Source organism: Rhodnius prolixus, unplaced genomic scaffold (genome assembly GCF_049639745.1).
Source record: "Rhodnius prolixus isolate KJV_2025 unplaced genomic scaffold, Rpr scaffold_7, whole genome shotgun sequence".
NCBI lineage: Eukaryota > Metazoa > Arthropoda > Insecta > Hemiptera > Reduviidae > Rhodnius > Rhodnius prolixus.
The window spans coordinates 36523579-36547545 of NW_027411582.1; the positions used below are offsets into that span (position 1 = coordinate 36523579).

Sequence of the window (23967 nt, forward strand, 5' to 3'; positions counted from 1 at the left end):
GGCCAGCATAAGGGTCTGTGACATCTAATAATTTCTAAAAAAATGTGAAGAAAAAGTTAATGCAGTAAAATTACTTAAATTATATCAGCTAAGCATGAATGAAATGTTTGGTACTAGCTGATTTGTGTACCTTTTGGCGTTTAATCAACCCTTATACTTAACATTTTAAACTGTAAGTTTTTGTTAAAGAGATTTTTGTACCTTTTGGATAGATTTTCATTTTTGTCTATTTTACAAAGTTACTTATCTGCTTAACAGATTTTTTTAAAATTTAGAATAAGCAATTCTATCATTATAACCTGATAAGGTGTTAAGTCGGAACCATAACTACCATTGGAGAGATCTTTTTAAAGAATGATTATAGTTGACATCCTGAATAACAATTTTTTTGAGAAAGCGTTTTGAATAAAATAGGAAGGTATTTGTACGTAAAAAGCAAAATTAAATTGCGATTTCAGTACTTCCTCTTAAGAGGAGTAAGAATAATAAACTGCGATTACAGTACTTCTCCCTAAGGCAAAGATTTTGAATCGAACGACAATTCATTAATGTAAATAGGTTCACCCATTGATAATTTTAACGATTGCAGGACTTCCTCTTAGTAGATGCAAGAGCTTGATGATCCTTCACAGCCAAGTAGAGGAGCTTTAACAACTTATTCGAGCTGAATTTTATCAAAATCGGACTAAGCGTTATAGAAATATTGGTAATAATAGTTTTAGAAAGGGCCTTACTTGGGTGGGGCAAACTCCCCTCCTTATGAGGCACAGCGTTCAGACTTTTAAAGTGCAAATCTGTACAAAATTTCGATTCGAATGACCCTTCATTCATGACAATCGGTTCTCGTGTCTATAATTTGAAACGATTGCTATACTTTCCCTTAACAAGTGCAAGAGCTGATCGCCGCTTTAATGTTACGTAGAGGAGCCCTAACTCTATCATCCTACCGCATTATTTCAAAATCGGGCTAAGATTTACAGAGTAATTAGTAATAATAATTTTAGAGGGGGCCTTACATAAAGGGGGCTAACTCCTCTCCTATTCGATGTACAGGATCGAGACCCCCAAAAGGCACATCTACATAAAATTCCGAATCGAATGACACCTCATTCATGAAAATCGGTTCACGCGTTTAGGCGCTACGTTGTTTACAAAAAAGGTAACAACAACAAGAACTTTTGAAAATGTAGTTTTTGTGCATTTTTCGCATCGTTTTTCTCGAAAACTAATTAATCTATGTTATTATGAAAAAATTACAGTTATAAAGGAGGATTTGCCCTATATTATAAAGAAAATTTGGGAATTTTATCTTTTATAGAAAAAGAGAAAAAAATTGTCAAAGTTGGGTGTTTTTCAACATTACGCTTTTTCGTGCAGTTTTTGACGATCAACGCTTATACAACTGTCCTACCGGACAGTTTTAATATTGACATTTCTTACTTAATATTGACATTTCTGTAAACTAATAGAACAGAGTTTTAATCATGTACACATCGGACAGAAAAATCAAAATTTGCAGTCTTTTGGTTGTTGACTTGATTACTTGATGGTACACAATTCTGTGAACTTTACCCTAAGTGCCATAAATAAGTTCCATCCTAAAAAAAAAAAAGAAAAGTCAAAGTGTGGACTTCCCTGCTGATTTTCTCTGCCTTAGAGAGGAATAATGCGACCAAAATTAGGCTAGATCAATACTTATTTATTCTAGAGATTATGCCAAGAAAAATGAGAGGGCGAATAATGGATATTTTGCGTTAGAACAGAAGGCCGATAAGGAGAAGAAGAAGAAGACTGTAAATTGGACTTATCAGTGAGAACTGTACGGGATATCTGGAGGAGTGTGTTCCCAGACCTTTTCTAGCACATTACAAGGAATTATCGGGAGCTACGAAAAAAGAAAAAAGAAAGCAAAAAAAACTCTGCCCGATAAGATGTAGAAATGCTAAAATAGAACCCTTACATAGTGTGTAAATAAATAACTACTATCGGATTGCTGTAGTGGACTGGGATTATCACAGGTGCACATCTGTCGTACAGACTCTTCAAAACTCCATCATCAATCAACAACTTTAAAATCTCTGAATATCCAGCACATCCAGCATCTTACGTCTAAAAAAAGTTTAAGATTAATATATGAACAGCGTGCGAATGACTTGGTCATAAAATACGTACTTCTCATAAAAGCAACACCATTAACCAGCCTTGGATATTAATTGGGTTAATTAAGTTGTTAATTTAATAAAACTAAAAGCTGAACTTTATAAGAAAGTTCAAGGCAGCTTCAGAGGACTGATTATATCTGACGTCATTCTTATCAATTGTAAAAGTTTCATTACAATAGGTTGGCAATAAAATGTGTTTTAATTAGATAGAACCATTCTCTGTAATTAACACTTCTCTCCTTAATTAGAACATTTAGTGAAATTGTTCTTGTATTTTAATGGATATTTAAAAGAGCCGCCTCTCACCTGGGGAAGTCTGTGTTTATTCACAATCGAAACAATTACACTGGGATATAACATTAAGGTTGTAATTAAAGTTTATGGGCTAAGAAATTTATAAGCTCACCTTTGGGAAGAGAAAACTTTATTTTGGAATTCTTCTGAGGAACGGAATGTTCTGCGAAAGGTAAACATAGATTATCTATTCTGGGATCCAGGAGCCATTTGCAGTTACCACTGGGTACGTTACCATCCTGGAGCTAGAAACAGATCTGCTTAAGCAAGTAACTGGACGAGATTTACGAGATAATGTGCCAGCAATCTGGAGTCCTAGAGTATCCTGATCACTTTTTCTAAAGCTGAACTAAAGATGAGGCAGGTCTGAGTATAAAACATGCCACAAACCCCTTTTTTTTTTTGTGGGTTCGAAGAACTTGGAGGACACATCCAAAGACTCCCTTTCTTAATTTTTCATTTCAACCAGCCTAATAAGCTCAGAAGGGAACGTTTCCAGAATCTTCTTTCTCAGAACAAGGTACATCTCTGGATGTTCGACCATGCCCTTCTGTACTCCTTGGCCGGCACTCTTATTCACCAAGAACTAGATGGTCGGTCTACAGACAAGTTTCTGGAACTTTCCTACCATCAACCTTCTCTGAAAGATCATCTCCAGCCGTGCAGAGTACCAAATATCTCCGCCCCTCATCTCGCGGATACCCTAAGCCTAAAATTTGCATATAAAAACAGAAATAAAATCATCAATAATCTTTAAGACTTTTCCCCCACCAAGATATTTTTTTATGGAGACAAAATATGTTAAAAAAAAAAAAGAAGTAAAAGTAACGTCCAACTACCAATTAGGTGTCGTGGACGGAGGCGACTAGCAAACATAATTTATTGTAAATTCCTCATATTAACCATTAAATAAAATCCAAGACCTAGACCGGGGGATTCGAACCCACTAAACCAACAATACATCTTAGCTTTGCGGGTCTAGCCTGTAACCGCCTAACATACTTTACTGTAAATTTCTCATATTAACCATTAAATAAAATTCAAGTCCCTAGACCAGGGGAATTGAACCCACTAAACCAACAATACATCTTAGCTGTGCGGGTCTAGCCTATAACCGCCTAACATACTTTACTATAAATTTCTCATATTAACCATTAAATAAAATCCAAGGTCTCTAGGCAGGGAATCGAACCCAGTACCACAATGCATATTAGCTTCGCAGGTCTCGCCTCTAACCGCTCGGCTACCGTGGCGCCAAGAAAAATGTTAATTGCGTTCACAAATCAGTAAGTAACCCCCGAAGATTTCATTCATGCATCAGTTTGATGGATTTATTATCTTATTGAACATATATAACTCGGGCAGTTTCATTTTAATCTCGATTTGGGCCACATAGCTTCCACACTATAGTAACTAACTTCGACCATATTCCCACCATAAAAAACTAGCCCTTAAATATCCTGTTTAACAATAAAAATCTATTGAGTTTCTGAAAATAGAAAGCTGCCAGGAAATACTGACCCTCAAATCTAAACTGTTCCATACATTTTGTATAAAACCTTCAAAAATTTCAATCATTTTACAAATACTGATTTAAAAATTAATAATTTTTAAAAAACACTGAATTCTTCTAAAATTAAAATAATTTGAACACCAATTGCATAATGTTTGTTAGAAAATTCAGATATCGTTCCCAAATCCAACCTAAGTTTAGATTATAATTTGAATTTAAAATACGCTTAATATATGTATCCTGGGACCTAACTCACGAGGTAGTTAGGTGAGAACGTGCCAGATGTTAACAAGTAGATGTTAAATTATTGGAACATTAACCTTTAAATTTGCTTAAATATGAATTACCATATTATAGTTGACAATCTTTCCTTAAAAATATATTTAAACGGTTTATAATAGAATTAGTTATCAAATAAAAAAAAAAAACTCAATATCTCGTCTTGAAAATAACCCTCATCAATTCTTACACTCCTTTAATATTAGTTAACATAAAAATAGGGTTTGCCGGTTACAAAAATGGTATTGAAATTCTACAGCCATTGAAGTATATTCTGAATTTATTTAATATTCATTCATTCCAACTTGCGTTGAATACATTGAATTGACTCATCTTACTCAAAAGATATCTTTGAAGTGAATAAAATTCTTTGAGATGTTCAAAGAAGTTTTTCTGACTGATTAATTATTACTTATTAATCAAGTTTATTAATATTTTCATTGATACATTGAATCTAGCATAATTTAACAAAGAAATCACTAGATTTTAACATTGAATTTATAAATAAAATAGTCGTAAACTCTCTCGTACAATAATTATAATGACATTCGCTCGTAGTTACAACAATTATAGATACAATTTTTACTCATAATTCGTTTAAAAAAAAGTCTTTTAATCTGAAACAAAAAATAAAATAATTAAGTATTAACAATTAAAATAAATCAAAATTAAATAACTCACAAAATATGACGTCATTAGTAAGTTACCCACTACTTGCTCAGTTCATCATGTGACCACCAGTGCAAAGCAACTCTGATGTAAGTAAAATTTGAATTCAAATTTTGTAATGGAAATTTTCAACAGTTACTCGTAACTTTATTATAAATTTATTCTGTATAAAATTAGCTTTAAAATGATGTATAATTTATTATATTTAATTATGGATTACATTAGTAAAAAGAGTTTTTTTTTTAATATGGGGGCCATTAAGAATTCAATATGGCCGGAATTTTTCCCAAGTTCAAATGTTTTCTTTTTTTACTTTTAAATTGCTTTAAATCTTATTTAAAAGTTGATAATAATATTAAATTATTTATTAATCTGAAGTAAAATATTCATAAAGGTTTTCTGGAAAACATTGATTTTTTTAAAAGATACTTTGAATTTAGTGGGGCATCAGACTTCAAAGGTTATTATTAATGAGTTTTTACCAATTTTGTTAACTTATAATAGTTTTTTTAATTCGAAAATCTAAATTTCTTTAATAATCAACGTTTCTAATGTAAAAATGAAATGAAAAATAAAAATGGGAGGAGATAACTCAAAAACTAAAACACATAAAACATAATAATAATTTACTTAATACTCATAAGGGTTGAATAAACACAAATTAACCTAAATATAGTTTATTCTCTCAATTCATAAGGCATAACACACATAAAGCATAACTTCCATAAAGAGTGACAAAACTAAACTCAACTGAGGAATGTCTCCAACTACCTGCAACCCTCTAGCTTCCCCTAACGGTCAGCCCTTTTCTTACACCTTCTACAGGGTTGCCAAATATCTAACATTCCAAATTTACTACACTAAGTTAATTTATAAGATTCATTTTCATATTCAGCATCAGTTTTAAGATTAAAAGATGCCACAATTCGAAAATTGCTAAATTCAATGAAAATCTTGAATAAATTATTAGAATCTGACTAATTTATATTCGAACAATTTCATTACTACTAAGTTTTTCGATAAAATTGTAATTTCCAAACCAATTCAAAACAGCTGATTCTGAATAAATCTAATTCTATAACTTCTTCCTAAAAGCAAATTAAAAGAAAAAATATATATATATATTCAATTGCATACCAAAAACTGATAGAATGTGCTAAAATTTAGATTCTAATGCACACACTTAGTAATCTAAATTTCACAAAAAAGATGTTTACAAATTGTTTAAAGTGAAACAGTGGTTAGCTTATTAGGAAGAATTGCAATTTTTTAATTGATATTGTGTTTCTAAGTTGGTTAGTAATTTCACTTAAGAAGAATAATTCAAGTATAAGTTAAATTCTACCAGCTTTAATGCAATTTAAGGTATTTTATTCCCTATTAAAGATGCATTCGTTTGATATTTACTTAACGAAGGGATTAACGAAGACATTTAACCTTCCAGCGGGCGCGCGTACCTCACAGATACAAACTTAGACTAATATACGAGGGTCGTTTGAAAAGTACGTGCAAAGTCAGAGAGATAGCACCACTGGCGCGTATCGAGGTTATGTTTAGTTAGTAGCATCTCTTGGAAGAACACACACCAAGTTTCAGCCAGATCGGTCTATTTCTTTGTGTTTGGCATTCGTTTGAATCGAGGAAGTCGAGTGATTTTCAAAAAATGGACGAAAAAGAATTTCGTGTGTTGATTAAACACTACTTTATGAAAGGCAAAACGCCTCAGGAGACTAAAGAGAAGCCTGATAAACATTATGGTGACTCTGCACCTTCGATTAGAACAGTTTATAAGTGGTTTCAAAATTTTCGGAGTGGCCATATGGGCACAAGTGACGCTGAACGTTCTGGACGCCCTGTTGAGGTTACTACTCCATAAATCATTGATAAAATCCATGATATGGTGATGGATGACAGAAGAGTGAAGGTGCGTGAGATTGCTAGTGCTGTGGGCATCTCGAATGAACGGGTACATAATATTTTGCATCAACATTTGGACATGACAAAGCTATCCGCAAGATGGGTGCCGCGATTGCTCACGCTTGACCAAAAACGAAATCGTGTGAAGTGTTGCAAGGACGGTTTGCAGCTGTCACTGTGGATGAAACATGGATACATCACTACACTCCTGAGACCAAAGAACAATCTAAACAATGGGTTACCAAGGGGGAATCTGCGCCAAAAAATGCGAAGACCGTTCCTTCGGCCGGAAAGATTATGGCGACTGTCTTTTGGGATTCGCAAGGAATAATCCTCATCGACTATCTGGAAAAGGGTAAAACTATTACAGGTGCATATTATTCATCGTTATTGGACCGTTTGAAAACCGAGCTGCAAGAAAAACGCCCACGATTGGCCCACAAAAAAGTCCTTTTCCATCACGACAACGCACCAGCTCACACCTCAGCAGTTGTGGTCGCAAAATTAATGGAAATAGGGTTCCAACTCGTTTCACACCCCCCCTATTCTCCAGACTTGGCTCCCTCGGACTACTATTTGTTCCCCAATATGAAGAAATGGCTGGCGGGAAAAAGATTTTATTCAAACCAGGAGGTGATTGCAGAAACGAATGGCTATTTTTCAGACTTGGACAAATCCTATTATTCGGAAGGGATCAAACAAACTAGAGCAGCGTTGGACGAAGTGTATTAGCCTAAAAGGAGACTATGTTGAAAAATAAAAAAGGTTTACCCCAAAAAATTAAGTAGTTTTTATTTTTGCACGGACTTTTCAAACGACCCTCGTAATCGCAGTTTAGAGACGGAGCGGCGGAGGATGCTGTCCTTTAAGCAATGCTACACTCTCATGACTAGTTTCCTTCAGTAAAAATCTTATCTTGTTTGGGGTTGTACATTTCTTTGCAATTGCCGATCCGTGCCTGACATATACTCGCGACCATTCGAGTAAGTTTCCTGACTTATCAATTATTTATATTTTTTCTTTTATACGTGTCCATCAAATTGAACTATTTTCAACATTGTTTTTAAGAATTTTGTTTTCTACTGACAGAAAAAGACAATGTATATCTCAGATACGAGGAGGAAATAACTGCGAACACTTTCAGACAGTCTAGTGGCTGAACATGGTGATTGTAAAATTACACTTATTGGCTTGTAAAAAATAAAAAGTCTTTTTTTATTGGTTATTTCATTATTAATAATTATAGATGTTATTTAATTAATTTCATTTCTTCTATTGATAGAAAAAATTAAAAATACCAAAGTTTATCTGTGAGATAGGCGCGCCCGCTGGAAGGTTAAGGAAGTATATACGCGATTAGTTCTTAAAAAGAAGTAATATGGACTTAATAACCTCTTACAGTTACTTCTAAACTGTTTAGACTGAAATATCATTTACAGTAGTTTGAAATACATACTTTTATATCCGTTGATGTTATTACTGTTAATTCCTATCAGGTTAAGTATCATTTTGAGCAAAAAAATATACCTGGAACATACATAAAATTACTAAACTTGTATTTTTCAAAAACAACAAAATTTTGTATTTCATACACACCTTTTGCTTTGATTTTCCTTGTGACTCTTTTGATTTGAATAACACCTGATAAAAATCTTCTGTTTTAATTCGTTTCTTTTCTCTGTCTTTGAAGTAAAACTTATAAAAGCATTTTCTATTTTTCAGGTGTCGCGTGTTTGTGCTGTGAATTTGTGTCCGTTCAGTTGGTTAATCAATAACTTTACTCTGGACAAATCTTGTGATTGTGGCAGATAGACTGGATGCTCTTTAAGAAGAAAATAAGGTAAGAAATTTGATTATAATATTATATGAATACTTATATATTGGATGATGTAAATTTAAGATGAGTAAATACTTATAATATAGTATGAATACTTCTCGGAGCAAGTGCTATTCTTGTTTGGTGACAATAAAAACTATTTTAGCGACAAGCACTTGAGTTAAGCCCAATTTACTCCAATACTTATCACAAATAACTACATTTTGCTTTCTCTTTCTCCCAGTAAAAGGATGAATGGAAATCGTGTATTGAGATTTTCGGTAGTGCAATCGATAAACTAAACCAAATTGTATACGTTTCATTCAAAGGAAATTTGTTGTAAGGGCTCCTTGTTACTAACTGTTCCTTTTTACTATTCAAATTTAGATGTGTTCATGAAAATAATTTAAGGTACAGTGGTCAAAAAAAGTATTCATACACTAAGTTTTCTTACTTTATCTACTGAACTTTCGTTTCTAGGATGACTACTTGTTCAGCACTGAAATCGATGATAGTAACAATGAATTTAATGCTCTCATTTTCTTTTATAAACATAAAGAATTGATTAAAAAGCAGAAAAATAATTTATTGTATGCAAAATAAGTATTCATACACTCAGTCTGAATGTAATAATTAAGGCAAAACTAAAGACCTAATATTTTGTAAGCAATCCCTTTGCATTTGTTATTGCCTGAAGCCTCCTTGGCATAGATTCCACCAGGTTTAGTGTCTCTTGAGATGTGATTTCTGTCCATGATTTCTTTAAATTGGTTATGAGCTCTTTTCTGGAAGAATATTTCTAATTTTCGAATTTTTCTTCTCCAAATAGGACCATAAATTTTCAATAGGGTTTACATACGGAGACTGTGGAGGGGTGAGAAGTTGTTTCCGGGCATTATAAAGCAGCCATTCCTTAGTTTTTTTGGCTGTATGTTTGGGATCGTTATCCTGTTGGAAAGAAGTATGCGCTTCTGATGAGCACGCCAACTCTCAGAAAGTCTCGCGTTAACTTCAGGGACCCTTGTTACGCCACAGACCATCAGGAATCTTTGCCTAGGAGGCTTCAGGCAATAACAAATACAAAGGGATTGCTTACAAAATATTAGGTCTTTAGTTTTGCGTTAATTATAACATTCAGACTGAGTGTATGAATACTTACTTATTTTGCATACAATAAATTATTTTTCTGCTTTTTTCTCAATACTTTATGTTTATAAAAGAAAATGAGAGCATTAAATTCATTGTTACTATCTTCTATTTCAGTGCTGAAGAAATAGTCATCCTAGAAACAAAAGTTCAGTAGATAAAGTAAAAAAACTTAGTGTTTGAATACTTATATTGACCACTGTATGTTAGAATCTTGAAAATACTAGATTCAAGAGGGCTGAGTGAGACTTAACAGCTGAGGTTTTTTTAGGGGGATTAAGGTTGGGTATGAGGGATACCAGACCCCCCATTTAGGTCCAGACCTTTTGTGCATCCCCAATAAAACTAACGTTAACCAGTTGATCGATGAGTAGCTACTCAAACTTAATAACAAACACCATCCATTACAAGTTATTGTAGTTAAAATAACTAAAGAAATGCTTAGAGGTCAAACGATAAATCTTACCTTGCAATTTTTTGTTGAATTTTCAGCACTACTGCAATCTTGAATTACCTCTCACATGATGTTAAATATTAATTTCACTGGTGGTCTTAATTCTAGTTCTTTTTTTCATTATTATAAAGAAAAGAAATACACGAGGCTGACTGACATAGGTTAGCACAGTAACATAAACTTGCAGAGTCACCAAACTTTTAATAACCTACTCTTCTGTATTTTGTCTGAGCCAAGAACTGCAAGAGGGCACTGTATCACTTAAGTCAAGTAAATTATTCACTACATTTGAGCTCTCTAGGGACTAACTTTATAAGCTGGTGTTTCTAGAACCTTTCGTGTGAATAATAAGGTTACTTTTCTTGTGATAAGTATCTTCTTTTTTTGTTCTTTTTTCTGTCTAACCTGTTTTTAAAGATACAGTATTCCTTTCTTACACGATTTGTAGTTTCGAGGATTGAGTACGAACACGTGATTTTTTTTTTACAAATTGAAAGAAGAAGTATAGCTATAGCACCTTTGTTTGGCCGGCAGCCTAATTCAAGAATTTATTTAGATCAAAATGTTCTTTGTAGTTTTAGTGCTAAAAGTGTAGTAACTTCTGTGATAGTTTTGAATTCAGTCATTTTCGGTCAGTTCTCTGTTCAAGAAGTGGTACTGTCTAGCAAATTTCGTTCGTACTCTAGGAATATCTTTGCAATCTGAAGTTCTGTAATTATGGATACTTTCAGCCCCTTATGTGTTTGTGAGGTTCTAAGAAAAACAACAGTGCTTCCAAGGCGAAAAACAACGCTTTATTTCGAATTGCGAGCTACTTATTTATTGTAGCATAAGTCAGCATGGAGGAATAGAACAGTCTGGAGTGTTGCTGTTTTTTTTTTTTTTAGAGGTTCCAACAGTTAATTAGAGTACAGTGCTGTTAAAAACAGTTGGGTAAGCCTGTTTAGATTTCCGAGTTATTACAAATTATTTGGTGTATATGTTTTGTTTTCTGCCCAAGTTGGTATTGTCCAGCTTCCGAAGTTCGTAGGTTTTCTAAAGAATGACTGAACTGTCCTGTATATGTAGTTCTTCAATTGTGGGTACATTCAGCCTCTTGAGAGCCACAGTGCTCTAAAGGTGATACGATATTTTGAAATACCTGCTAATTATTCATTACACCATAAGTCGAAGAAGTCTGGAGTATGGCGGGTTATAGTGGTTGCCCATAGGTAGAGGATAGAACTATTATAAGAGTCACCTTCACTTACACAAAAAAACTCGGCAGGTGTACCTTATGCCCTTCAAGAAAACCCTTTCAGCATATAAAGCCAATTTTTTACCCAGACTGGACCTTCTCAAGTTCAATGTACTTTTCTCCCTCTAATAATAGACTCAGATTTCATTCTTTATTTTCCCCGAAAGACTGTGCACTAGAGTCTTTAGAATTGCCACAATTCAAACTCCTTCTAATTTCAAACCTCTTTATCACTCATCCAATGAATCCTTTACCAAATTGTAGAGAAAAGTTTTTAGCTCTATGATATAAATAGGAATGTTTTAGTGATAATAGTTACGGAGATATCTCTCTTCCTGTTGTTCCGATTTTAATGAATCCTTCAACAAAATGTAGACAAATATTAGCTCTATAACTAATATAAATAGGAATGTTTTAGTGACAATAGTTATGGAGATATTGAAGGTAAAGTATGGAGGTTTCCTAAAAAATTTAAACCTCTATATCCCTCTTCCTGTTGTTCCGTTTTTAATGAATCTTTTACCAAATTGTAGAGAAATATTAACTCTATAACTGATATAAATAGGAATGTTTTAGTGATAATAGTTATGGAGATATTGAAGGTTAATGTTTGGAGGTTTCCTAAATACTTTAAACCTCTATGTCTCTCTTCCTGTTGTTCCGATTTTAATGAATCCTTTACCAAATTGTAGAGAAACATTAGCTCTATAATTGATATAAATAGGATCGTTTTAGTGATAATAGTTATGGAGATATTGAAGGTTAAAGTTTGAAGGTTTCCTAAATACTTTAAACCTCTATATCTCTCTTCCTGTTGTTCCGTTTTTAATGAATCTTTTACCAAATTGTAGAGAAATATTAGCTCTATAACTGATATAAATTGGAATGTTTTAGTGATAATAGTTATGGAGATATTGAAGGTTAAAATTTAGATGTTTCCTAAATACTTTAAACCTCTATATCTCTCTTCCTGTTGTTCCGATTTTAATGAATCTTTTACCAAATTGTAGAGAAATATTAGCTCTATAACTAATATATATAGGAATGTTTTAGTGATAATAGTTATGGAGATATTGAAGGTTAAAATTTGGAGGTTTCCTAAAAATTTTATACCTCTATATCTCTCTTCCTTTTGTTCCGATTTTAATGAATCTTTCAACAAATTGTAGAGAAATATTAGCTCTATAACTGATATAAATAGGAATGTTTTAGTGATAATAGTTATGGAGATATTGAAGGTTGAAGTTTGGAGGTTTCCTAAATACTTTAAACCTCTATATCTCTCTTCCTGTTGTTCCGATTTTAATGAATCTTTTACCAAATTGTAGAGAAATATTACCTCCATAACTGATATATATAGGAATGTTTTAGTGATAATAGTTATGGAGATATTGAAGGTTAAAATTTGAAGGTTTCCTAAAAACTTTATACCTCTATATCTCTCTTCCTGTTTTTCCGATTTTAATGAATCCTTCAACAAATTGTTGAGAAATATTAGCTCTATAACTGATATAAATAGGAATGTTTTAGTGATAATAGTTATGGAGCTATTGAAGGTTAAATTTTGGAGGTTTCCTAAATACTTTAAACCTTTATATCTCTCTTCCTGTTGTTCCGTTTTTAATGAAACTTTTACCAAATTGTAGAGAAATATTAACTCTATAACTGATATAAATAAGAATGTTTTAGTGATAATAGTTATGGAGATATTGAAGGTTAATGTTTGGGAGTTTCCTAAATATTTTAAACCTCTATGTCTCTCTTCATGTTGTTCCGATTTTAATGAATCCTTTACCAAATTGTAGAGAAACATTAGCTCTATAATTGTTATAAATAGGATCGTTTTAGTGATAATAGTTATGGAGATATTGAAGCTTAAAGTTTGAAGGTTTCCTAAATACTTTAAACCTCTATATCTCTCTTCCTGTTGTTCCGTTTTTAATGAATCTTTTACCAAATTGTAGAGAAATATTAGCTCTATAACTGATATAAATTGGAATGTTTTAGTGATAATAGTTATGGAGATATTGAAGGTTAAAATTTAGATGTTTCCTAAATACTTTAAACCTCTATATCTCTCTTCCTGTTGTTCCGATTTTAATGAATCCTTTACCAAATTGTAGAGAAACATTAGCTCTATAATTGATATAAATAGGATCGTTTTAGTGATAATAGTTATGGAGATATTGAAGGTTAAAGTTTGAAGGTTTCCTAAATAATTTAAACCTCTATATCTCTCTTCCTGTTGTTCCGTTTTTAATGAATCTTTTACCAAATTGTAGAGAAATATTAGCTCTATAACTGATATAAATTGGAATGTTTTAGTGATAATAGTTATGGAGATATTGAAGGTTAAAATTTAGATGTTTCCTAAATACTTTAAACCTCTATATCTCTCTTCCTGTTGTTCCGATTTTAATGAATCTTTTACCAAATTGTAGAGAAATATTAGCTCTATAACTAATTTATATAAGAATGTTTTAGTGATAATAGTTATGGAGATATTGAAGGTTAAAATTTAGATGTTTCCTAAATACTTTAAACCTCTATATCTCTCTTCCTGTTGTTCCGATTTTAATGAATCTTTTACCAAATTGTAGAGAAATATTAGCTCTATAACTAATTTATATAGGAATGTTTTAGTGATTATAGTTATGGAGATATTGAAGGTTAAAATTTGGAGGTTTCCTAAATATTTTAAACCTCTATGTCTCTCTTCATGTTGTTCCGATTTTAATGAATCCTTTACCAAATTGTAGAGAAACATTAGCTCTATAATTGATATAAATAGGATCGTTTTAGTGATAATAGTTATGGAGATATTGAAGGTTAAAGTTTGAAGGTTTCCTAAATAATTTAAACCTTTATATCTCTCTTCCTGTTGTTCCGTTTTTAATGAATCTTTTACCAAATTGTAGAGAAATATTAGCTCTATAACTGATATAAATTGGAATGTTTTAGTGATAATAGTTATGGAGATATTGAAGGTTAAAATTTAGATGTTTCCTAAATACTTTAAACCTCTATATCGCTCTTCCTGTTGTTCCGATTTTAATGAATCTTTTACCAAATTGTAGAGAAATATTAGCTCTATAACTAATATATATAGGAATGTTTTAGTGATAATAGTTATGGAGATATTGAAGGTTAAAATTTGGAGGTTTCCTAAAAATTTTATACCTCTATATCTCTCTTCCTTTTGTTCCGATTTTAATGACTCTTTCAACAAATTGTAGAGAAATATTAGCTCTATAACTGATATAAATAGGAATGTTTTAGTGATAATAGTTATGGAGATATTGAAGGTTGAAGTTTGGAGGTTTCCTAAATACTTTAAACCTCTATATCTCTCTTCCTGTGGTTCCGTTTTTAATGAATCTTTTACCAAATTGTAGAGAAATATTAGCTCTATAACTGATATAAATTGGAATGTTTTAGTGATAATAGTTATGGAGATATTGAAGGTTAAAATTTAGATGTTTCCTAAATACTTTAAACCTCTATATCTCTCTTCCTGTTGTTCCGATTTTAATGAATCTTTTACCAAATTGTAGAGAAATATTAGCTCTATAACTAATATATATAGGAATGTTTTAGTGATAATAGTTATGGAGATATTGAAGGTTAAAATTTGGAGGTTTCCTAAAAATTTTATACCTCTATATCTCTCTTCCTTTTGTTCCGATTTTAATGACTCTTTCAACAAATTGTAGAGAAATATTAGCTCTATAACTGATATAAATAGGAATGTTTTAGTGATAATAGTTATGGAGATATTGAAGGTTGAAGTTTGGAGGTTTCCTAAATACTTTAAACCTCTATATCTCTCTTCCTGTTGTTCCGATTTTAATGAATCTTTTACCAAATTGTAGAGAAATATTACCTCTATAACTGATATATATAGGAATGTTTTAGTGATAATAGTTATGGAGATATTGAAGGTTAAAATTTGAAGGTTTCCTAAAAACTTTATACCTCTATATCTCTCTTCCTATTTTTCCGATTTTAATGAATCCTTCAACAAATTGTTGAGAAATATTAGCTCTATAACTGATATAAATAGGAATGTTTTAGTGATAATAGTTATGGAGCTATTGAAGGTTAAATTTTGGAGGTTTCCTAAATACTTTAAACCTTTATATCTCTCTTCCTGTTGTTCCGTTATTAATGAATCTTTTACCAAATTGTAGAGAAATATTAACTCTATAACTGATATAAATAGGAATGTTTTAGTGATAATAGTTATGGAGATATTGAAGGTTAAAGTTTGGATGTTTCCTAAATATATTAAACTTCTATATCTTTCTTCCTGTTGTTCAGATTTTAATGAATCCTTTACCAAATTGTAGAGAAACATTAGCTCTATAACTGATATAAATAGGAATTTTTTAGTGATAATAGTTATGGAGATATTGAAGGTTAAATTTTGGAGGTTTCCTTAATACTTTAAATTTCTATATCTCTCTTCCTGTTGTTCCGTTTTTAATGAATCTTTTACCAAATTGTAGAGAAACATTAGCTCTATAATTGATATAAATAGGATCGTTTTAGTGATAATAGTTATGGAGATATTGAAGGTTAAAGTTTGAACGTTCCCTAAATACTTTAAACCTCTATATCTCTCTTCCTGTTGTTCCGTTTTTAATGAATCTTTTACCAAATTGTAGAGAAATATTAGCTCTATAACCGATATAAATTGGAATGTTTTAGTGATAATAGTTATGGAGATATTGAAGGTTAAAATTTAGAGGTTTCCTAAATACTTTAAACCTCTATATCTCTCTTGCAGTTGTTCCGATTTTAATGAATCTTTTACCAAATTGTAGAGAAATATTAGCTCTATAACTAATATATATAGGAATGTTTTAGTGATAATAGTTATGGAGATATTGAAGGTTAAAATTTAGATGTTTCCTAAATACTTTAAACCTCTATATCTCTCTTCCTGTTGTTCCGATTTTAATGAATCTTTTACCAAATTGTAGAGAAATATTAGCTCTATAACAAATTTATATAGGAATGTTTTAGTGATTATAGTTATGGAGATATTGAAGGTTAAAATTTGGAGGTTTCCTAAATATTTTAAACCTCTATGTCTCTCTTCATGTTGTTCCGATTTTAATGAATCCTTTACCAAATTGTAGAGAAACATTAGCTCTATAATTGATATAAATAGGATCGTTTTAGTGATAATAGTTATGGAGATATTGAAGGTTAAAGTTTGAAGGTTTCCTAAATAATTTAAACCTTTATATCTCTCTTCCTGTTGTTCCGTTTTTAATGAATCTTTTACCAAATTGTAGAGAATTATTAGCTCTATAACTGATATAAATTGGAATGTTTTAGTGATAATAGTTATGGAGATATTGAAGGTTAAAATTTAGATGTTTCCTAAATACTTTAAACCTCTATATCGCTCTTCCTGTGGTTCCGATTTTAATGAATCTTTTACCAAATTGTAGAGAAATATTAGCTCTATAACTAATATATATAGGAATGTTTTAGTGATAATACTTATGGAGATATTGAAGGTTAAAATTTGGAGGTTTCCTAAAAATTTTATACCTCTATATCTCTCTTCCTTTTGTTCCGATTTTAATGACTCTTTCAACAAATTGTAGAGAAATATTAGCTCTATAACTGATATAAATAGGAATGTTTTAGTGATAATAGTTATGGAGATATTGAAGGTTGAAGTTTGGAGGTTTCCTAAATACTTTAAACCTCTATATCTCTCTTCCTGTGGTTCCGTTTTTAATGAATCTTTTACCAAATTGTAGAGAAATATTAGCTCTATAACTGATATAAATTGGAATGTTTTAGTGATAATAGTTATGGAGATATTGAAGGTTAAAATTTAGATGTTTCCTAAATACTTTAAACCTGTATATCTCTCTTCCTGTTGTTCCGATTTTAATGAATCTTTTACCAAATTGTAGAGAAATATTAGCTCTATAACTAATATATATAGGAATGTTTTAGTGATAATAGTTATGGAGATATTAAAGGTTAAAATTTGGAGGTTTCCTAAAAATTTTATACCTCTATATCTCTTTTCCTTTTGTTCCGATTTTAATGACTCTTTCAACAAATTGTAGAGAAATATTAGCTCTATAACTGATATAAATAGGAATGTTTTAGTGATAATAGTTATGGAGATATTGAAGGTTGAAGTTTGGAGGTTTCCTAAATACTTTAAACCTCTATATCTCTCTTCCTGTTGTTCCGATTTTAATGAATCTTTTACCAAATTGTAGAGAAATATTACCTCTATAACTGATATATATAGGAATGTTTTAGTGATAATAGTTATGGAGATATTAAAGGTTAAAATTTGAAGGTTTCCTAAAAACTTTATACCTCTATATCTCTCTTCCTGTTTTTCCGATTTTAATGAATCCTTCAACAAATTGTTGAGAAATATTAGCTCTATAACTGATATAAATAGGAATGTTTTAGTGATAATAGTTATGGAGCTATTGAAGGTTAAATTTTGGAGGTTTCCTAAATACTTTAAACCCTTATATCTCTCTTCCTGTTGTTCCGTTTTTAATGAATCTTTTACCAAATTGTAGAGAAATATTAACTCTATAACTGATATAAATAGGAATGTTTTAGTGATAATAGTTATGGAGATATTGAAGGTTAAAGTTTGGATGTTTCCTAAATATATTAAACTTCTATATCTTTCTTCCTGTTGTTCAGATTTTAATGAATCCTTTACCAAATTGTAGAGAAACATTAGCTCTATAACTGATATAAATAGGAATTTTTTAGTGATAATAGTTATGGAGATATTGAAGGTTAAATTTTGGAGGTTTCCTTAATACTTTAAATTTCTATATCTCTCTTCCTGTTGTTCCGTTTTTAATGAATCTTTTACCAAATTGTAGAGAAATTTTAACACTATAACTGATATAAATAGGAATGTTTTAGTGATAATAGTTATGGAGATATGGAAGGTTAAATTTTGGAGGTTTCCTTAATACTTTAAATTTCTATCTCTCTTCCTGTTGTTCCGTTTTTAATGAATCTTTTACCAAATTGTAGAGAAATATTAACTCTATAACTGATATAAATAGGAATGTTTTAGTGATAATAGTTATGGAGATATTGAAGGTTAATGTTTGGAGGTTTCCTAAATACTTTAAACCTCTATGTCTCTCTTCCTATTGTTCCGATTTTAATGAATCCTTTACTAAATTGTAAAGAAACATTAGCTCTATAATTGATATAAATAGGATCGTTTTAGTGATAATAGTTATGGAGATATTGAAGGTTAAAGTTTGAACGTTCCCTAAATACTTTAAACCTCTATATCTCTCTTCCTGTTGTTCCGTTTTTAATGAATCTTTTACCAAATTGTAGAGAAATATTAGCTCTATAACCGATATAAATTGGAATGTTTTAGTGATAATAGTTATGGAGATATTGAAGGTTAAAATTTAGAGGTTTCCTAAATACTTTAAACCTCTATATCTCTCTTGCTGTTGTTCCGATTTTAATGAATCTTTTACCAAATTGTAGAGAAATATTAGCTCTATAACTAATATATATAGGAATGTTTTAGTGATAATAGTTATGGAGATATTGAAGGTTAAAATTTGGAGGTTTCCTAAAAACTTTATACCTCTATATCTCTCTTCCTTTTGTTCCGATTTTAATGAATCTTTCAAGAAATTGTAGAGAAATATTAGCTCTATAACTGATATAAATAGGAATGTTTTAGTGATAATAGTTATGGAGATATTGAGGGTTAAATTTGGAGGTTTTCTAAATAATTTAAACCTCTATATCTCTCATCCTGTTGTACCGTTCTTAATGAATTTTTTATCAAATTGTAGAGAAGTACTAGCTCTATAACTGATATAAATAGGAATGTTTTAGTGATAATAGTTATGGAGATATTGAAGGTTAATGTTTGAAGGTTTCCTAAATACTTTAAACCTCTATATCTCTCTTCCTGTGGTTCCGTTTTTAATGAATCTTTTACCAAATTGTAGAGAAATATTAGCTCTATTACTGATATAAATAGGAATGTTTTAGTGATAATAGTTATGGAGATATTGAAGGTTAAAGTTTGGAGGTTTCCTAAAATTTTTTTACCTCTATATCTCCCTTTCTGTTGTTCCGTTCTTAAAGAATCTTTTACCAAATTGTAGAGAAATATTAGCTCTATAACTAATATATATAGGAATGTTTTAGTGATAATAGTTATGGAGATATTGAAGGTTAACGTTTGGAGGTATCCTAAATATATTAAACTTCTATATCTCTCTTCCTGTGGTTCCGTTTTTAATGAATCTTTTACCAAATTGTAGAGAAATATTAGCTCTATAACTGATATAAATTGGAATGTTTTAGTGATAATAGTTATGGAGATATTGAAGGTTAAAATTTAGATGTTTCCTAAATACTTTAAACCTCTATATCTCTCTTCCTGTTGTTCCGATTTTAATGAATCTTTTACCAAATTGTAGAGAAATATTAGCTCTATAACTAATATATATAGGAATGTTTTAGTGATAATAGTTATGGAGATATTGAAGGTTAAAATTTGGAGGTTTCCTAAAAATTTTATACCTCTATATCTCTCTTCCTTTTGTTCCGATTTTAATGACTCTTTCAACAAATTGTAGAGAAATATTAGCTCTATAACTGATATAAATAGGAATGTTTTAGTGATAATAGTTATGGAGATATTGAAGGTTGAAGTTTGGAGGTTTCCTAAATACTTTAAACCTCTATATCTCTCTTCCTGTTGTTCCGATTTTAATGAATCTTTTACCAAATTGTAGAGAAATATTACCTCTATAACTGATATATATACGAATGTTTTAGTGATAATAGTTATGGAGATATTGAAGGTTAAAATTTGAAGGTTTCCTAAAAACTTTATACCTCTATATCTCTCTTCCTGTTTTTCCGATTTTAATGAATCCTTCAACAAATTGTTGAGAAATATTAGCTCTATAACTGATATAAATAGGAATGTTTTAGTGATAATAGTTATGGAGCTATTGAAGGTTAAATTTTGGAGGTTTCCTAAATAGTTTAAACCATTATATCTCTCTTCCTGTTGTTCCGTTTTTAATGAATCTTTTACCAAATTGTAGAGAAATATTAACTCTATAACTGATATAAATAGGAATGTTTTAGTGATAATAGTTATGGAGATATTGAAGGTTAAAGTTTGGATGTTTCCTAAATATATTAAACTTCTATATCTTTCTTCCTGTTGTTCAGATTTTAATGAATCCTTTACCAAATTGTAGAGAAACATTAGCTCTATAACTGATATAAATAGGAATTTTTTAGTGATAATAGTTATGGAGATATTGAAGGTTAAATTTTGGAGGTTTCCTTAATACTTTAAATTTCTATATCTCTCTTCCTGTTGTTCCGTTTTTAATGAATCTTTTACCAAATTGTAGAGAAATTTTAACACTATAACTGATATAAATAGGAATGTTTTAGTGATAATAGTTATGGAGATATGGAAGGTTAAATTTTGGAGGTTTCCTTAATACTTTAAATTTCTATCTCTCTTCCTGTTGTTCCGTTTTTAATGAATCTTTTACCAAATTGTAGAGAAATATTAACTCTATAACTGATATAAATAGGAATGTTTTAGTGATAATAGTTATGGAGATATTGAAGGTTAATGTTTGGAGGTTTCCTAAATACTTTAAACCTCTATGTCTCTCTTCCTATTGTTCCGATTTTAATGAATCCTTTACTAAATTGTAGAGAAACATTAGCTCTATAATTGATATAAATAGGATCGTTTTAGTGATAATAGTTATGGAGATATTGAAGGTTAAAGTTTGAACGTTCCCTAAATACTTTAAACCTCTATATCTCTCTTCCTGTTGTTCCGTTTTTAATGAATCTTTTACCAAATTGTAGAGAAATATTAGCTCTATAACCGATATAAATTGGAATGTTTTAGTGATAATAGTTATGGAGATATTGAAGGTTAAAATTTAGAGGTTTCCTAAATACTTTAAACCTCTATATCTCTCTTGCTGTTGTTCCGATTTTAATGAATCTTTTACCAAATTGTAGAGAAATATTAGCTCTATAACTAATATATATAGGAATGTTTTAGTGATAATAGTTATGGAGATATTGAAGGTTAAAATTTGGAGGTTTCCTAAAAACTTTATACCTCTATATCTCTCTTCCTTTTGTTCCGATTTTAATGAATCTTTCAAGAAATTGTAGAGAAATATTAGCTCTATAACTGATACAAATAGGAATGTTTTAGTGATAATAGTTATGGAGATATTGAGGGTTAAATTTGGAGGTTTTCTAAATAATTTAAACCTCTATATCTCTCATCCTGTTGTTCCGTTCTTAATGAATTTTTTATCAAATTGTAGAGAAGTACTAGCTCTATAACTGATATAAATAGGAATGTTTTAGTGATAATAGTTATGGAGATATTGAAGGTTAATGTTTGAAGGTTTCCTAAATACTTTAAACCTCTATATCTCTCTTCCTGTGGTTCCGTTTTTAATGAATCTTTTACCAAATTGTAGAGAAATATTAGCTCTATTACTGATATAAATAGGAATGTTTTAGTGATAATAGTTATGGAGATATTGAAGGTTAAAGTTTGGAGGTTTCCTAAAATTTTTTTACCTCTATATCTCCCTTTCTGTTGTTCCGTTCTTAAAGAATCTTTTACCAAATTGTAGAGAAATATTAGCTCTATAACTAATATATATAGGAATGTTTTAGTGATAATAGTTATGGAGATATTGAAGGTTAACGTTTGGAGGTATCCTAAATATATTAAACTTCTATATCTTTCTACCTGTTGTTCACATTTTAATGAATCCTTTACCAAATTGTAGAGAAACATTAGCTCTATAACTGATATAAATAGGAATGTTTTAGTGATAATAGTTATGGAGATATTGAAGGTTAAAGTTTGGAGGTTTCCTAAAATTTTTTTACCTCTATATCTCCCTTTCTGTTGTTCCGTTCTTAAAGAATCTTTTACCAAATTGTAGAGAAATATTAGCTCTATAAGTAATATATATAGGAATGTTTTAGTGATAATTGTTATGGAGATATTAAAGGTTAAACTATGGAGGTTTCCTAAAAACTTTAACGCTCTATATCTCTCTTCCTGTTGTTCCGTTTTTAATGAATCTTTTACCAAATTGTAGAGAAATATTAGCTCTAGAACTGATATAAATAGGAATGTTTTAGTGATAATAGTTATGGAGATATTGAAGGTTAAAGTTTGGAGGTTTCCTAAATACTTTAAATTTCTATATCTCTCTTCCTGTTGTTCCGTTTTTAATGAATCTTTTACCAAATTGTAGAGAAATATTAGCGCTATTACTGATATAAATAGGAATGTTTTAGTGATAATAGTTATGGAGATATTGAAGGTAAAAGTTTGGAGGTATCCTAAATATATTAAACTTCTATATCTCTCTTCCTGTTGTTCCGTTTTTAATGAATCTTTTACCAAATTGTAGAGAAATATTAACTCTATAACTGATATAAATAGGAATGTTTTAGTGATAATAGTTATGGAGATATGGAAGGTTAAAGTTTGGAGGTTTCCTAAAATTTTTTTTCCCTCTATATCTCCCTTTCTGCTGTTCCGTTCTTAAAGAATCTTTTACCAAATTGTAGAGAAATATTAGCTCTATAACTAATATATATAGGAATGTTTTAGTAATAATAGTGATGGAGATATTGAAGGTTAAAGTTTGGAGGTTTCCTAAATACTTTAAATTTCTATATCTCTCTTCCTGTGGTTCCGTTTTTAATGAATCTTTTACCAAATTGTAGAGAAATATTAACTCTATAACTGATATAAATAAGAATGTTTTAGTGATAATAGTTATGGAGATATTGAAGGTTAAAATTTGAAGGTTTCCTAAATACTTCAAACCTCTATATCTCTCTTCCTGTTGTTCCGTTTTTAATGAATCTTTTACCAAATTGTAGAGAAATATTAGCTCTATAACTAATATATATAGGAATGTTTTAGTGATAATAGTTATGGAGATATTGAAGGTTAAAATTTGGAGGTTTCCTAAAAACTTTATACCTCTATATCTCTCTTCCTTTTGTTCCGATTTTAATGAATCTTTCAACAAATTGTAGAGAAATATTAGCTCTATAACTGATATAAATAGGAATGTTTTAGTTATAATAGTTGTGGAGATATTGAAGGTTGAAGTTTGGAGGTTTCCTAAATACTTTAAACCTCTATATCTCTCTTCCTGTTTTTCCGATTTTAATGAATCCTTCAACAAATTGTTGAGAAATATTAGCTCTATAACTGATATAAATAGGAATGTTTTAGTGATAATAGTTATGGAGATATTGAAGGTTAAAATTTGAAGGTTTCCTAAATACTTCAAACCTCTATATCTCTCTTCCTGTTGTTCCGTTTTTAATGAATCTTTTACCAAATTGTAGAGAAATATTAGCTCTATAACTGATATA

The 23967-nt window shown here is 30.4% G+C and overlaps 1 protein-coding gene and 1 long non-coding RNA gene across 4 annotated transcripts in view; both read right to left on the reverse strand.

The window, feature by feature from the left end:
* LOC141447567 (serine/threonine-protein kinase 32A) overlaps nt 1-23967 on the reverse strand; it is a 387735-nt gene that overhangs the window by 185421 nt on the left and 178347 nt on the right. The gene's annotated exons all lie outside the window — the stretch shown is intronic.
* LOC141447568 (uncharacterized) lies at nt 4105-10519 on the reverse strand. The gene is made up of 4 exons (XR_012454456.1): nt 10263-10519; nt 8431-8656; nt 8291-8361; nt 4105-4865 (listed from the first exon to the last, which is right to left on the reverse strand). It is a non-coding gene; the product is annotated as an uncharacterized lncRNA (long non-coding RNA).